The sequence below is a fragment of the Salmo salar genome, chromosome ssa06 (genome assembly GCF_905237065.1).
Source record: "Salmo salar chromosome ssa06, Ssal_v3.1, whole genome shotgun sequence".
Taxonomy (NCBI): Eukaryota; Metazoa; Chordata; class Actinopteri; order Salmoniformes; family Salmonidae; genus Salmo; species Salmo salar.
Window position 1 is genome coordinate 80456209 of NC_059447.1, and position 17374 is coordinate 80473582.

At 41.5% G+C, this 17374-nt stretch overlaps 1 protein-coding gene across 1 annotated transcript in view; it reads right to left on the reverse strand.

The window, feature by feature from the left end:
* LOC106608148 (disks large-associated protein 2-like) overlaps positions 1-17374 on the reverse strand; it is a 777756-nt gene that overhangs the window by 747521 nt on the left and 12861 nt on the right.

The following is a 17374-nucleotide window of genomic DNA, read 5'->3' on the forward strand; positions in this document are numbered from 1 at the left end:
ATACCTCTATAGAGAAACTCCACTATAGACAAACAACAATATTGAGAAACACATCAATGGTGAAACACCAATCATAAAAAACAACACTACAGTGGAACAACTTAAAAGAGAAACACACCATTATAGAGACACCATTATAGACAAACTCACCACTACAGAGGAAAACCACTACAGAGAAACACACCACTACCGAGAAACACCACTCTATAGAGAAACACACCTCCACAGAGAAACACACCACTATGGAGAAACACACCACAGAGGAGAAACCAAATTAAATAAAAAAACAACACTATAGAGAAAAACACCACAATAGATAAACACACTACTATAGATACACCATTATAGACAAACACACCACAATAGAGGAACATCACCACAGAGAAACAAACCACTATAGAGAAACACACCACTATAGAAAAACACCATTATTGAGAAACACAACTCTATAGAGAAAAACACCACTTTAGAGAAACACACCACAGAGGAGAAACGAAATTATATAATAACACACCATTATAGAGAAACAAACCACTATAGAGACACAACACTAAAAACTATCAAAAAAACATCACCATAGAGAAACACCATTATAGAGAAACACACCACTATAGAGAGACACCATTATAGAGAAAAACACCGGTATAGAGAAACTCCACTATAGACAAACAACAATATTGAGAAACACATCACAATGTTAAAACACACCATTATAGAGACACCATTATAGACATACATACCACTATAGAGAAACACAACTACAGAGAAACACACCGCTATAAAGAAACACACCACTATAGAGAAACACACCAGTTTAGAGAAACAACACTATAGAAAAATAGCATTACTGAGAAACACACCTCTATATAGAAAAACACCACTTTAGACAAACAACACCATAGAGAAACAGACCACTATGGAGAAACACACCCCTACAGAGAAACACCACTCTATAGAGAAACACACCTCCATAGAGAAACACACCACAGAGGAGAAACAAAATTAAATAATAAAACAACACTATAGAGAAAAACCCCACAACAGATAAACACACTACTATAGATACACCATTATAGACAAACACACCACAATAGAGGAACATCACCACAGGGAAACATACCACTATAGAGAAACACACCACTATAGAGAAACACACCACTATAGAGAAACACACCACTATAGAGAAACACACCACTATAGAGAAACACACCACTATAGAGAAACGCACAACTATAGAGAAACGCACAACTATAGAGAAAAACACCATTATAGAGAAACACACCATTATAGAGAAACACACCACTATAGAGAAAAACACCACTTTAGAGAAATAACACTATAGAGAAACACACCATTATAGACAAACACACCACTATAGAGGTACCCCACTATAGAGAAACACACCATTATAGACAAACACACCACTATAGAGGTACACCACTCTAGAGAAACAAATCTATTGTGAAACACAACTATAGAGAAACACACCACTATAGAGAAAGACACCATTACAGAGAAACACACCGGTATAGAGAAACACACAGGTATAGAGAAACACACCACTATAGAGAAACCATCATTATACAGAAACACACCACTATGGCGAATAGGGCGGCAGCGTAGCCTAGTGGTTAGAGCGTTGGACTAGTAACTGAAAGGTTGCAAGTTCGAATCCCTGAGCTAACAAGGTACAAATCTGTTCTTCTGCCCCTGAACAAGGCAGTTAACCCACTGTTCCTAGGCCGTCATTAAAAATAAGAATTTGTTCTTAACTGACTTGGGTAAAGGTAAAATAAAAAACATTATAGATGACCACCGCTAGAGAGAAACGTCACTATAGAGAAAGACACCATTATTGACAAACACACCACTATAGAGAATCAAAACAACACTACAGAGAAACACACAATTAGAGAGAAACACCAATCTAGACAAATGTACCATTATAAAGAAATGCACAACTATAGAAACACACCACTATAGAGAAACGTACAACAATAGAGAAACACACCACTATAGAGAAACCCACCTGTTTAGACAAACAACACTATAGAAAAACACCATTACTGAGAAACACATCGTTAAATAGAAAAACAACACCATAGAGAAACACACCACTATAGAGAAAAACAGCACAATGGAGAAATAAACCACTATAGAGAAACATACCACTATAGAGAAACACACCACTATAGAGAAACACACCACTATAGAGAAACACACAACTATAGAGAAACACACCACTATAGAGAAAAACAGCACAATAGAGAAATAAACCACTATAGACAAACACACCACTATAGAGAAATACACCACTATAGAGAAACACACCACTATGGAGAAACACACCACAATGGAGAAACACACAACTATAGAGGAACACCACCACAGAGAAACACACCACTACAGAGAAACACATCACAATAGTGAAACACAACTCCAAAAAAACACCACTACAGAGGACCAACATTATAGAGAAACACACCTCTTTTTACAAACACACAACTGCAGAGAAACACACCACAATAGAGAAACACACCACTATAGAGAAACACACCACTATAGAGAAACACACCATTATAGACAAACACACCACTATAGAGAAACCCATCACAATAGCAAAACACCACTATAGAGAAACGTACAACAATAGAGAAACACCATAATAGAGAAGAACACCGGTATAGAGAAACATGCCACCATGGAGAAACACACCTATAGAAAAATAACGATTGTGAAACACCACTATAGAAAAACACACCACTCGAGAGAAACACCACTATTGAGAAACAAACCATTTTAGAGAAACACACCATTTTAGAGAAACAAACTATAGACAAACACACATCTACAGAGGAACAACACTATTGAGAAACACACAACTATAGAGAAACAAAACTATAGAGAAACAAAACTATAGTGAAACACCACTATAGAGGACCACCACTATAGAGAAACACACCACTATAGAGAATCAAAACAACACTACAGAGAAACACACAATTAGAGAGAAACACCAATCTAGACAAATGTACCATTATAAAGAAATGCACAACTATAGAAACACACCACTATAGAGAAACGTACAACAATAGAGAAACACACCACTATAGAGAAACCCACCTGTTTAGACAAACAACACTATAGAAAAACACCATTACTGAGAAACACATCGTTAAATAGAAAAACAACACCATAGAGAAACACACCACTATAGAGAAAAACAGCACAATGGAGAAATAAACCACTATAGAGAAACATACCACTATAGAGAAACACACCACTATAGAGAAACACACCACTATAGAGAAACACACAACTATAGAGAAACACACCAGTATAGAGAAAAACAGCACAATAGAGAAATAAACCACTATAGACAAACACACCACTATAGAGAAATACACCACTATAGAGAAACACACCACTATAGAGAAACACACAACTATAGAGAAACACACCACTATAGAGAAACACACCACTATAGAGAAAAACAGCACAATGGAGAAATAAACCACTATAGAGAAACATACCACTATAGAGAAACACACCACTATAGAGAAACACACCACTATATAGAAACACACCAGTAAAGAGAAACACACCATTTTGGAGAAACAAACTATAGACAAACACACCACTATAAAGAAATACACCACTATAGAGAAACACACCACTATAGAGAAACACACCACTATAGAGAAACACACCAGTAAAGAGAAACACACCATTTTGGAGAAACAAACTATAGACAAACACACCACTATAGAGAAATACACCACTATAGAGAAACACACCACTATAGAGAAACACACAACTATAGAGAAACACACCACTATAGAGAAACAAACCACTATAGAGAAACATACCACTATAGAGAAACACACCACTACAGAGAAACACACAACTATAGAGAAACACACCACCATAGAGAAACACACCACTATGGAGAAACACACCACTATAGAGAAACACACCACAATAGAGAAACTCCACTATAGAGAAACAACAATAGAGAAACATATCACAATAGAGAAACACACCATAATAGAGACACAATTATAGACAAACACACCATTATAGAGGAACACCACTACAGAGAAACACACCACTATAAAGAAACCCACCTGTTTAGAGAAACAACACTATAGAAAAACACCATTACTGAGAAACACACCTCTATATAGAAAAACACCACTTTAGACAAACAACACCATAGAGAAACACACCACTATAGAGAAAAACACCACAATAGAGAAACACACCACTATAGAGAAAAAAACACTATAGAGAATTACACCACTATAGAGAAAAACACCACTTTAGAGAAACAACACTATAGAGAAAGACACCACTATGGAGAAAAACACCACAATAGAGAAACACACCACTATAGAGAAAAAAACACTATAGAGAATTACACCACTATAGAGAAAAACACCACTTTAGAGAAACAACACTATAGAGAAAGACACCACTATGGAGAAACACACCACAGAGGAGAAACAGAATTATATAATAACACACCACTATACAGAAAAACACCACAATAGAGAAATACACCACTATAGAGACACACCACTACAGAGAAACACACCACTATAGAGACACACCACTACAGAGAAACACAAGTATAGAGAAACACACCACTATTGAGAAACACACCACTATTGAGAAACTAACCACTATAGAGAAACAAAACTATAGAGAAATACACCACTATAGAGAAACACACCACTATGGAGAAACACACCACAATGGAGAAACACACAACTATAGAGGAACACCACCACAGAGAAACACACCACTACAGAGAAACACATCACAATAGTGAAACACAACTCCAAAAAAAACACCACTACAGAGGACCAACATTATAGAGAAACACACCTCTTTTTACAAACACACAACTGCAGAGAAACACACCACAATAGAGAAACACACCACTATAGAGAAACACACCACTATAGAGAAACACACCATTATAGACAAACACACCACTATAGAGAAACCCATCACAATAGCAAAACACCACTATAGAGAAACGTACAACAATAGAGAAACACCATAATAGAGAAGAACACCGGTATAGAGAAACATGCCACCATGGAGAAACACACCTATAGAAAAATAACGATTGTGAAACACCACTATAGAAAAACACACCACTCGAGAGAAACACCACTATTGAGAAACAAACCATTTTAGAGAAACACACCATTTTAGAGAAACAAACTATAGACAAACACACATCTACAGAGGAACAACACTATTGAGAAACACACAACTATAGAGAAACAAAACTATAGAGAAACAAAACTATAGTGAAACACCACTATAGAGGACCACCACTATAGAGAAACACACCACTATAGACAAACAACAATATAGAGAAACACATCACAATAGTGAAACACACCTCCAAAAAACACCACTATAGAGAAACAACAATAGAGAAACACATCTCTTTTTACAAACACACAACTGTAGAGAAACAACATTATATAGAAACACACCACTATAGAGAAACACACCACTATAGAGTAACACACCACAATAGAGAATCCACCAATATATAGAAACACACCAATATAGACAAACACACCACTATATAGGTACACCACTATAGAGAAACAAATCTATTGTGAAACACCATTATATAGAAACACACCACTATAGAGAAAGACACCATTACAGAGAAACACACAGGTATAGAGAAACACACAGGTATAGAGAAACACACCGGTATAGAGAAACACTCCACTATAGAGAAACACACCATTATAGACAAACACACCACTATAAAGGTACACCACTATAGAGAAACACACCTTTTTTGAGAAACACCATTACAGACAAACAACAATATAGAAAAACACATCACAATAGTGAAACATCACCATAGAAAAACACCACTAAAGAGAAACACACCACTGTAGAGAAACACCATTATATAGAAACACACCACTATAGAGAAACCATCATTATACAGAAACACACCACTATGGAGAATAGGGCGGCAGCACAGCCTAGTGGTTAGAGCATTGGACTAGAGACACCATTATTGACAAACACACCACTATAGAGAAACACACCACTATAGACAAACACACCACCAGATTGAAACATACCATTATAAAGAAAATGCACCACTATAGAGAAACAAACAACTATAGACACACCACTATAGAGAAACACCACTATAGACAATAACAATATAAGGAAACACATCACAATAGTGAAACACCACTCCAAAAAAAACACCACTATAGAGAAATATTATAGAGAAACACACCACTTTTTACAAACACACCACTGTAGAGAAACACCATTATATAGAAACACACCACTATAAAGAAACACACCACTATAGAGAAACCAACATTATACAGAAACACACCACCATAGAGAAACAAATGTATCATGAAACACCACTATAGAGAAACACACCACTCTAGAGAAACACACCAGTATAGAGAAACACACCATTTTAGAAAAACACACTATCGACAAACACACCACTATAGAGGACCACCACTATAGAGAAAGACATCATTATAGAGAAACACACCCTATAGAGAAACACACCACTATAGAGAAACACACCACTATAGAGAAACATACCACTATAGAGAAACACACCACTATAGAGAAACACACCACTATAGAGAAACGCACCACTATAGAGAAACACACCATTATAGAGAAACACACCACTATAGAGAAACACACCACCACAGAGAAACGCACAACTATAGAGAAACACACCATTATAGAGAAACACACCACTATAGAGAAACACACCACTATAGAGAAACACACCACTATAGAGAAACACACAACTATAGAGAAACACACCACTACAGAGAAACACACAACTATAGAGAAACACACCACTATAGAGAAACACACCACTACAGAGAAACACACCACTATAGAGAAACACACCACTATAGAGAAACGCACAACTATAGAGAAACACACCATTACAGAGAAACACACCATTATAGAGAAACATTTGGAGATGATGAGAAAGAGAGACAGTGATACACCCAGTATACTGAAGTTGATTGAAATTGTACATGGCTATACAGAGAAAATATGAGTGTGTGTGAGTAGCAATGCCATACAATCCAGTTAAACAATGAACAGGGATGCTCTGAATGCGCTCTAGTCCAGCTCGTATTCACCCGCACACACACACACACACACTAAGCCCATCGCATGACCCTAAGCACCACTAACTACTGAACAGTGGATCCAAGCCTAATGCTAGTAGACTGTATGACTTCATATCCTTATTGGTCTTCCAGAACCACAGACTCCAACAGTAGAAAGCACACTGAAGACCACGTCAACCAGTGGCAGACAGACATACCACAGCTTTCAGGGTAGACGAGGACATAACATTACATGTGGAGAGAGAGAGAGGGACCATACATTCTCCTTATTATCTCTGGTGTTGATCTACACACTGCTGTTGTTGCTCATAAAACATGAATGGTAGGCCTACCTTGACTGAAACTAAAGGCCAGTTAAGTGTGTCAATGATCTCATAAATCGAGTTAGGTGATTGATGTGCGAACGCGACAGACGGGCAAACAGTCGTTGTGAGGGAGTAGCTGGGGAATCTGCTTTAAGGATGCTATGCTAACTGCTGGGGAATCTGCTTTAAGGGTGCTACGCTAACTGCTGGGGAATCTGCTATAAGGATGCCATGCTAACTGCTGGGGAATCTTCTTTAAGGATGCTATGCTAACTGCTGGGGAATCTTATTTAAGGATGCTATGCTAACTGCTGGGGAATCTGCTTTAAGGATGCTATGCTAACTGCTGGGGAATCTTCTTTAAGGATGCTATGCTAACTGCTGGGGAATCTTATTTAAGGATGCTATGCTAACTGCTGGGGAATCTGCTTTAAGGATGCTATGCTAACTGCTGGGGAATCTTCTTTAAGGATGCTATGCTAACTGCTGGGGAATCTGCTTAAAGGGTGCTACGCTAACTGCTGGGGAATCTGCTTTAAGGGTGCTATGTTAACTGCTGAGGAATCTGCTTTAAGGATGCTATGCTAACTGCTGGGGAATCTGCTTTAAGTGTGCTACGCTAACTGCTGGGGAATCTACTTTAAGGATGCTGAGCTAACTGCTGGGGAATCTTCTTTAAGGATGCTGAGCTAACTGCTGGGGAATCTGCTATGAGGATGCTATGTTAACTGCTGGGGGGAATGGAGCAACACAGATACCTGACAGAGTACAGGTAACTGTGAGGAGCTGCTGCTAACCTATCCCTCCCAGAATCTCCTATGCATTACAACGCTAAAGGGATGACAAATGGCTACCTCGGGTTCGACACAGTCGTCCACTCCACTGTGTGTGCGTGTTTGTGTAAGCCTGTTTGTCACATCAATGGATCACATCTATAATGATCAAATGTATCTCTGGATCCCTGTTAAAGCATTGTCTAGCACATTGTAGAGCCTGGAGGGTACAAGCCTCACACATGGTAAATGATCTTATACCGGCTAGTCAGGCACACACACACACACACACACACACACACACACACACACACACACACACACACACACACACACACACACACACACACACACCAGCCCTGGCCAAAGCCCTGTGAAGGTGTTCAAAAGCAGCATGAAGGATTCAGAGGGAGCTGCAGTAGCAGCTTGGCTCCGCCCCTAATTTATGGAAGTGGTGGTAGGTGTGGGCAGGGCCTAAAGACTAGTGATGGGGTAGAGAGGGGCCTAGTGAGTAGTGTTGGGGTAGGTGTAGGCGGGGCCTAGAGACTAGTGATGGGGTAGGTGTGGGCGGGGCCTAGAGACTAGTGATGGGGTAGGTATTGGCGGGGCCTAGAGACTAGTGATGGGGTAGGGAGGGGTGGGGCCTAGTGAGTAGTGATGGGGTAGGTAGGGGCAGGGCCTAGTGAGTAGGGATGGGGTAGGTTGGGGCGGGGCCTAGTGAGTAGTGATGGGGTAGGTAGGGGCGGGGCCTAGAGACTAGTGATGGGGTAGGTTGGGGCGGGGCCTAGTGAGTAGTGATGGGGTAGGTGAGGGCGGGGCCTAGTGAGTAGTGATGGGGTAGGTGTTGGCGGGGCCTAGTGAGTAGTGATGGGGTAGGTAGGGGCGGGGCCTAGTGAGTAGTGTTGGGGGGAATTGAATTGATACAGTTACATATAAGGATATTATTTTTTACGATATATCGTTTCGTTTTGACAATATCGCAATATTATTTTGCGCTAGTTTTCTGTACCTGCATCAAAATGTTTCCTTCATAATTTGTTCTCAATCTTCTTTTTAAATAGGTAACAAATTTGTTTTCTGCACTTTTATTTCCATGACTGAACAAAACTCGTTTTCTCATGGCTCTCTCTTGTCCCTCTGGAGCTGCAATATGTTTGGAACATCGAATCGCAATAAAATCACAGTATCGAATTGCGAATCGTGAGAATCGTAATACATATGGTATCGTGAGCTAGGGAAATTTCCAGCCCTAAAAGAAAGTTGAAAGTGATCTCCATTAGGTCACCCTAGGGCCAGGACTTAGGGCAGACTTCCCACATGTGATTGAGAGATGTGAGGGAAACCACCATTCAGATGGTAACCACCACATCTTCCCCATGGTTTGCAGAGCACAGAGAGAGTGAGTCAAGTGGAACAGGGAGGACTGTCACACTATCTCTCTCGCTCCTTCCCTGTACCATTCCTGTCTCTCTATCTGTACCATCTCTCTCCCCCCCCCCCCCCCAGACACACACCAAACATACACACGCTCCCACACACTCACTCTCTCCCTCTCACACACACACACAAAAAAAACACGCTCCCACACACACTCTCTCTCCCTCTCTCTCTCTCACACACACACATACCACATACGCACACACACTAACTCTATATCTCTCTCTCTCACACACACATACCACATACGCACACACACTAACTCTATATCTCTCACACACACACACACACACACACACACACACACACACACACACACACACACACACACACACACACACACACACACACACACACACACACACACACACACACACAGCTCGTCACACTGTGTGACGGATGCCCCTCTGTCAGCCACCAAACCAGAAAATCATGTCTACCCATTACGGCCAACTAAACCCCTATGAGATTATTGCTAGGTAACATTATCTCCTACCCCATTTCATTCATCCGTATCATTTGAGAAACGGAGCCCCAAATATTCACAGCCGCAACATACCAGAGTTGCTCCATCTTCAGATATTGGTCACATAGACCGGGTGAAAATTACCCCGTTGCCCATCGAGAACCTTGGCAGTGGTTTGGCCCTCCCACTCTTCGAGCTTAACACACACATACATTAGCCAGACGGATCACTGACGATGGATGAAGGGAGAGAGCATTCGGTTCTCCACGTCCAGCTGAAGACAGATGTGCTGCATCTGCCCAAGGTGTTGAAAATCTGGTGTGCTGTTCTACCCGTCCCCCAATCCAATACTGAGATGAATACCAAGTACTAGGTCTGGCTCCGTCAACTTTCAATCAACCTGTTTCATCCGCCTCTGAGACAGTAGCAAGGCAATGACAAGAAAACATACATTTATACTGCGATAGGTCTCAAATTCCTCCTGCTTGTGAAAAATGATGTAGCCCATAAAAGCTTTGCTTGCTGTGCCTTTAGGGGTAACATGACATGCATCCCAATGCTCTTACCTTGCAGCGTGCCTATGTTCTGGAGACATCGGCGCACATATGTTGCTTCTTCACTCGATGACAGGAAAACACAGCACAGTCATTCAGAGACACAGATCTGAGAAATAGTCTGTTCTGGTGGGCAGAAGAAGAAAAAAACAAAATCCCTCTCTTCCTTCCTTCCCTCCTGTTTCTTTTTTTATCCAAGCCCTCAGAGGAATAGGGTGAGAGGAATGGGGCGATGAGGAGAGGATGAGATGCAGGAGGACCAGTCTGTTGTACTGTTCTGTGGCTGTGTATCAGTGCTGGGCTCTGCGTGTACTCCTCCACTGCAGCAGTGTGAGTGACAGAGGCTCGTGCTGCATGTTCCACAGGCTCTACCGGCACAGCGCAAAACACGGCAACTAAATTCCCGTCCAATGGATTCAGAAACCTGCATTTCTGTATCTCCACATATCCCCTTCTCTTTTTGTATTGATTTACCTCTCTCTTCTCTACAGGTTCAGAGTATGTCCTGTGTTTGTCTCCATATCATTGGATCCGTATCCTCCTTTTCCGTCCTTTGCGTCGTCCCTCACTCCTCTCACTGGACGTCATGTGTCTGATACTCCTGGCAATAAAATGTCAAGCCCAATAAAGCTCCAACCTCCTCCTCTGATGATGATGACGATGACATCACTGCTTCAGCTGACCGACAGTGAGTGTTTTCTTCGTCTCGTGTGAGTATTACGTCACAGACTTCAGACACATTTCTTGGATTCAGTTGGACCTTCAGTTGATGATTTTTCATCATAGGTAATATCACATGACACTATTACCTAATTTGGAGTTGCAAATCATGTAATAACATAACACATAACACAAAATTCCAATAGACGGAGAAACACTAACTCACAAAACAACTTACAATTACATGCAACTGCAATAGGTTAGTTTAGGCATCCTAGTGAGTGGTTAAATTAGGGTAAGGTTTAGGCATGCTAATGAGTGGTTAAAGGTAGGCTCAGCGATATGACGTAGATGCAGAAAGTAAACAGCATAGTGGGTTAATTTCCGCAACAAGACCGTTGAAGCCCGAGGCTCAACTTGTCCGTTGTTTTGGTGCCCTGGCTACTACGCTGTAACAGCATGATGGGAACCCATGCACATGGGTGCATGGGTCTTGCATCTTGCTCCTCTCAATACCTGCATTGCTGCTCCTGGCAATGTCATTTTGCCAGTGGTGTAAAGTACTTAAGTAGTACTTTAAAGTATTTTTACTTAAGTAGTTTTTGGGGTTATCTGTACTTTACTATTTATATATGTTTACTTTTACTTCACTACATTACAAAAGAAGATGATGTACTTTTCCATGACACCCAAAAGTTACATTTTGAATGCTTAGCAGGACAGAAAATGGATCAATTCACACACTTACCAAGAAAACATCCCTGGTCATCCCTACTGCCTCTGATCTGGCCATCTGGTTTTCTTAGTTTAAGGACATTTTAATTATTCAAACTTTTACTTTTACTTTTACTTTATTTTAAAAACAATACTTTTAGACTTTTACTCAAGTAGAATTTTACTGGGTGACTTTCACCTTTACTTGAGTCATTTTCTATTATGGTATCTTTACTTTTACTTAAGTATGACAATTGGGTAATTTTTCCACCACTGCATTTCGCTGAGTCTACCGTTAAGGTAATAACTAGGCTTACAAAACGAAAACATGCCTGGATTCAAACTGCTGTCAATCAAAGTGTGAGTTACCACCATGATTCATCATTAATAGACAGTCCAGCTACTGTACCAGAACTCAAACCATCACCCCTCCGATTAACCTCACATCCTGCCATTTTATTAATCTGTTCTCTCTCTCAGCGCAAGAGGGTATCTTTGAAGACAAAAATACACTGCTCAAAAAAATAAAGGGAACACTTAAACAACACAATGTAACTCCAAGTCAATCACACTTCTGTGAAATCAAATTGTCCACTTAAGAAGCAACACTGATTGACAATAAATTTCACATGCTGTTGTGCAAATGGAATAGACAACAGGTGGAAATTATAGGCAATTAGCAAGACACCCCCAATAAAGGAGTGGTTCTGCAGGTGGTGACCACAGACCACTTCTCAGTTCCTATGCTTCCTGGCTGATGTTTTGGTCACTTTTGAATGCTGGCGGTGCTTTCACTCTAGTGATAGCACGAGACGGAGTCTACAACCCACACAAGTGGCTCAGGTAGTGCAGCTCATCCAGGATGGCACATCAATGCGAGCTGTGGCAAGAAGGTTTGCTGTGTCTGTCAGCGTAGTGTCCAGAGCATGGAGGCACTACCAGGAGATAGGCCAGTACATCAGGAGACGTGGAGGAGGCCGTAGGAGGGCAACAACCCAGCAGCAGGACCGCTACCTCCGCCTTTGTGCAAGGAGGAGGAGGAGGAGCACTGCCAGAGCCCTGCAAAATGACCTCCAGCAGGCCACAAATGTGCATGTGTCTGCTCAAACGGTCAGAAACAGACTCCATGAGGGTGGTATGAGGGCCCGACGTCCACAGGTGGGTGTTGTGCTTACAGCCCAACACCGCGCAGGACGTTTGGCATTTGCCAGAGAACACCAAGATTGGCAAATTCGCCACTGGCGCCCTGTGCTCTTCACAGATGAAAGCAGGTTCACACTGAGCACATGTGACAGACGTGACAGAGTCTGGAGACGCCGTGGAGAACGTTCTGCTGCCTGCAACATCCTCCAGCATGACCGGTTTGGCGGTGGGTCAGCATTTCTTTACATTTTTACATTTTAGTCATTTTTGCAGACGCTCTTATCCAGAGCGACTTACAGTAGTGAATGCATACATTTCATACATTTTTTTTTCCTGGCCCCCCGTGGGAATCGAACCCACAACCCTTGGCGATGCAAACACCATGCTCTACCAACTGAGCTACAAGGAAGGCTGTGGGGGGCCGCACAGCCCTCGATGTGCTCGCCAGAGGTAGCCTGACTGCCATTAGTTACTGAGATGAGATCCTCAGACCCCTTGTGAGACCATATGCTGGTGCGGTTGGCCCTGGGTTCCTCCTAATGCAAGACAATGCTAGACCTCATGTGGCTGGAGTGTGTCAGCAGTTCCTGCAAGAGGAAGGCATTGATGCTATGGACTGGCCCGCCCGTTCCCCAGACCTGAATCCAATTGACCACATCTGGGACATCATGTCTCGCTCCATCCTCCAACGCCACGTTGCACCACAGACTGTCCAGGAGTTGGCGGATGCTTTAGTCCAGGTCTGGGAGGAGATCCCTCAGAAGACCATCCGCCACCTCATCAGGAGCATGCCCAGGCGTTGTAGGGAGGTCATACAGGCACGTGGAGGCCACACATACTACTGAGCCTCATTTTGACTTGTTTTAAGGACATTACATCAAAGTTGGATCAGCCTGTAGTGTGGTTTTCCACTTTAATTTTGAGTGTGACTCCAAATCCAGACCTCCATGGGTTGATAAATTGGATTTCCATTGATTATTTTTGTATGATTTTGTTGTCAGCACATTCAACTATGTAAAGAAAAAAGTATTTAATAAGATTATTTCATTCATTCAGATCTAGGATGTGTTATTTTAGTGTTCCCTTTATATTTTTGAGCAGTATATATACACAACTTGTCTGAGGTTTATATTGATTTGGGGTTAATGTAGCTCATTGGTAGTGGAGTTAATGTAGTTTATTGGTAGTCTCATGGAGTGGACACTATCTTCTGAGGGATGAGAGTGCACGCCCTCTTGACAGGGGAGAGATGCTACTAAGGGAATAGGGCTGCAGAAAAGGTTGTGCTGTGGGTACACTGTAGCGTTGGGCTAAAGGGGAGAAGAGGGAGGGAGATATGTAAGGGTTGCGGAACTGGTGGCAGTGAAGTCAGACGCAGGAGAGCAGAAATAGGTAATAGAAGGAGCAGTTTAATACAAAACCCACGGCAATACAAAAGAACCTACATAGGCACAAAACCCGACGCACACCAGTAGCATAGAGTACAAGCACATGGGGGGAGCAGAGGGTTAAATACACAACAATTAATAAGGGAAATGGAAAACAGGTGTGTAAGAAAACAAGACAAAACAATTGGAAAACGAAAAGTGGATTGATGATGGCTAGAAGACCGGTGACGCCGACCGCCGAACACCGCCCGAACAAGGAGAGGAAACGACTTCAGTAGAAGTTGTGACAAGATGTTGGCTCAGTTGGTAGAGCATGGTGTTTACAACACCAGTGTTGTGGGTTCAATTCCCACGGGGGACCAGTACGGAGAAAAAAAATTATGAAATGTATGCATTCACTACTGTAAGTTGCTCTGGTTAAGAGCGTCTGCTAAATGACTAAAATGTCTGAGGGCCCTATAGGGTCTTAAAGATCCTGCACTTCACCTCAAGAGAAGCCAGTGCCATAACTACAGAAATATCCTGCTAATTTGGAAGTCTCAAAAAAATGTATTTCGCATACAAAAACTTCACTGTGAAAAGTTACCTTCTCATCAATATCTCAGCCAAATATATATTATCTTATCTGTAATCCAGTACTGAACTTCTGGTCGAAAGAATTACTCCAGAGAAAGACAACATTGCTCCATACAAAAATCTTAGATCTTCCACACTTGACCTGAATTGTCCCCATGGTCACAAGTCAAGCAATCTAAACTACAGGCCTACAATATGATAATTGCCCTCAAAAACACCAAACGTGGAACAGAGAATCTCATTCCCCCACATTAATTCCTGAGGCATACCTCAAAGGCCCTGTATTATTTTGTTCATGCTCCTCATTTGATTAAGGTGAGCATTAATTATGGCACCAAGGGGCAGAAAAAGCAGGTGCGGTAACCGCTCCCTGCTCACTCAAAGACAGAGCGTCGCGCTTGACAAATGGCTCCGCTCCAAAGAAACACCGCTCAATTCTCCGAGCCACAAATACAAAGCGAAAAATGGTTCTAATTAAAAGTGCATCCGGTCTTTATTTGATCCATTTGAAGGTAATTAGAGATGTGGTTGTATTATGATGTTTAGGCTGGTGTCACGGGAGAGGCAGGTCAATAGAGCAGGGTTGTGTTCATCAGGCACCAAACAGAGGGAAACAGCTGAAACAGGGACGGACTACTTGTACTTGTCCAGTAAGAAACACTCATTTTCCAGCTCAGTTTTCCATTACATGCCGTAATGAATACAACCCCTATAGAAATTAGATGGTGAAGGAATGAGAAAAGATACTGTCTCTATATTGACACTCACTGTCTATTAGGATAGATCAGTAGTTCATTCCCAACCTTTTTCGGTTACCGTACCACCAACTAAATTGTGCTCTGCCCGGAGTACCCCTGAAGTACCCCTCATGTGCATTTGACCAGTAAGTCTATTGTCTCACGAGTCTTCTCAATTACCCCCTGTGGATAGGCCAAGTACCCCCACGGGTCCTAGTACTCCTGGTTGGGAAACACTGCTCTAGATTACCCTCTAGAGTAAATGTAGATATTAACATGCAGATGTGTTTGTACTAGTGCTGACCTAGAATATCACAAACATATTGCATTGGGACACTGATGAAGTGATTCCCCACAAGCCCACACATTGCAAACCAACCAGCCAAACATTGCACATATGTGGGCCTAAATGAATCTGACTGCCACACTGACTGGTTCTTGTGCCACCCTGGTAAGTATCTTGGTTCATTGGATGTGTTCATCATCAAAGGCGATAGCGCCACCTAGTGCTGTAACTCAGAGGTTGACAGTCCCCGTAATGTAAGAGCGCAGGTAGAGTAAGATTTTGTTATTGCGAACAAGTACAGTGTTACAAATCTTTCAAATAAGAGCATTTCATATATACAAATATTTAGATCTGTGTTGATATGATTGAAAAAGTTGTTTGAAAATCTTTGCTGGTTGATTTTACCCTCAGTTCTTCAATAGATACACACATTGGCTTAAACAGCCCTCCGACGTTCCTATATTGTCCCCATCCTCTCCAGTTTCTCAGGCAGGAGATGCAGTAGATTTGTTAGATGATCTATACTGAAGTGATTAACATGCACAATTTACAGAATCTGATGAGTCAGGCTAGATAAAATGCAAGGCCTGAGGAGCAGCGATAAGGAACGCTCAGAACAGTCCTCCATCGCTGGTTCTGATCATCAAAAAGCATGGTAACACTGATTCCCTGACTTACTGTGAAAGACAGGCGGTATGCTGCTGATTGGACAATTTACTGTAGGCCTCCCGACCCGTCCTTGTATAAGGAGAGATTAACAATCAGTTCATCTAGAATGTGTAAAAAGTATAAAAGTGTGTGTGTGTGTGTGTCCTGTAAAAAATCTAATGTCAGCTCCTTAGGCGCATGACTATTGCACCACACATGCATAATCACTCCATTACCATTACTCACAACACTTTAAATGTTAATATAAAGAAGTACATTAACATAAATGATAGGCATAAACCACCACCTTCACCAAGACCTGTAAACCTGTTTACGAAGATTCTTTTAAAATGTAGAGAAAAAATGCTATAAAGCATTGAACCATTGACCATACATTCTACAGTAACACTCGATGCAACTGTACACAGAGGTGTCATGCGCTTTTTACTTTATTTTGTATTTAACTAGACAAGTCAGATAAGAACAAATTCTTATTTACAATGACG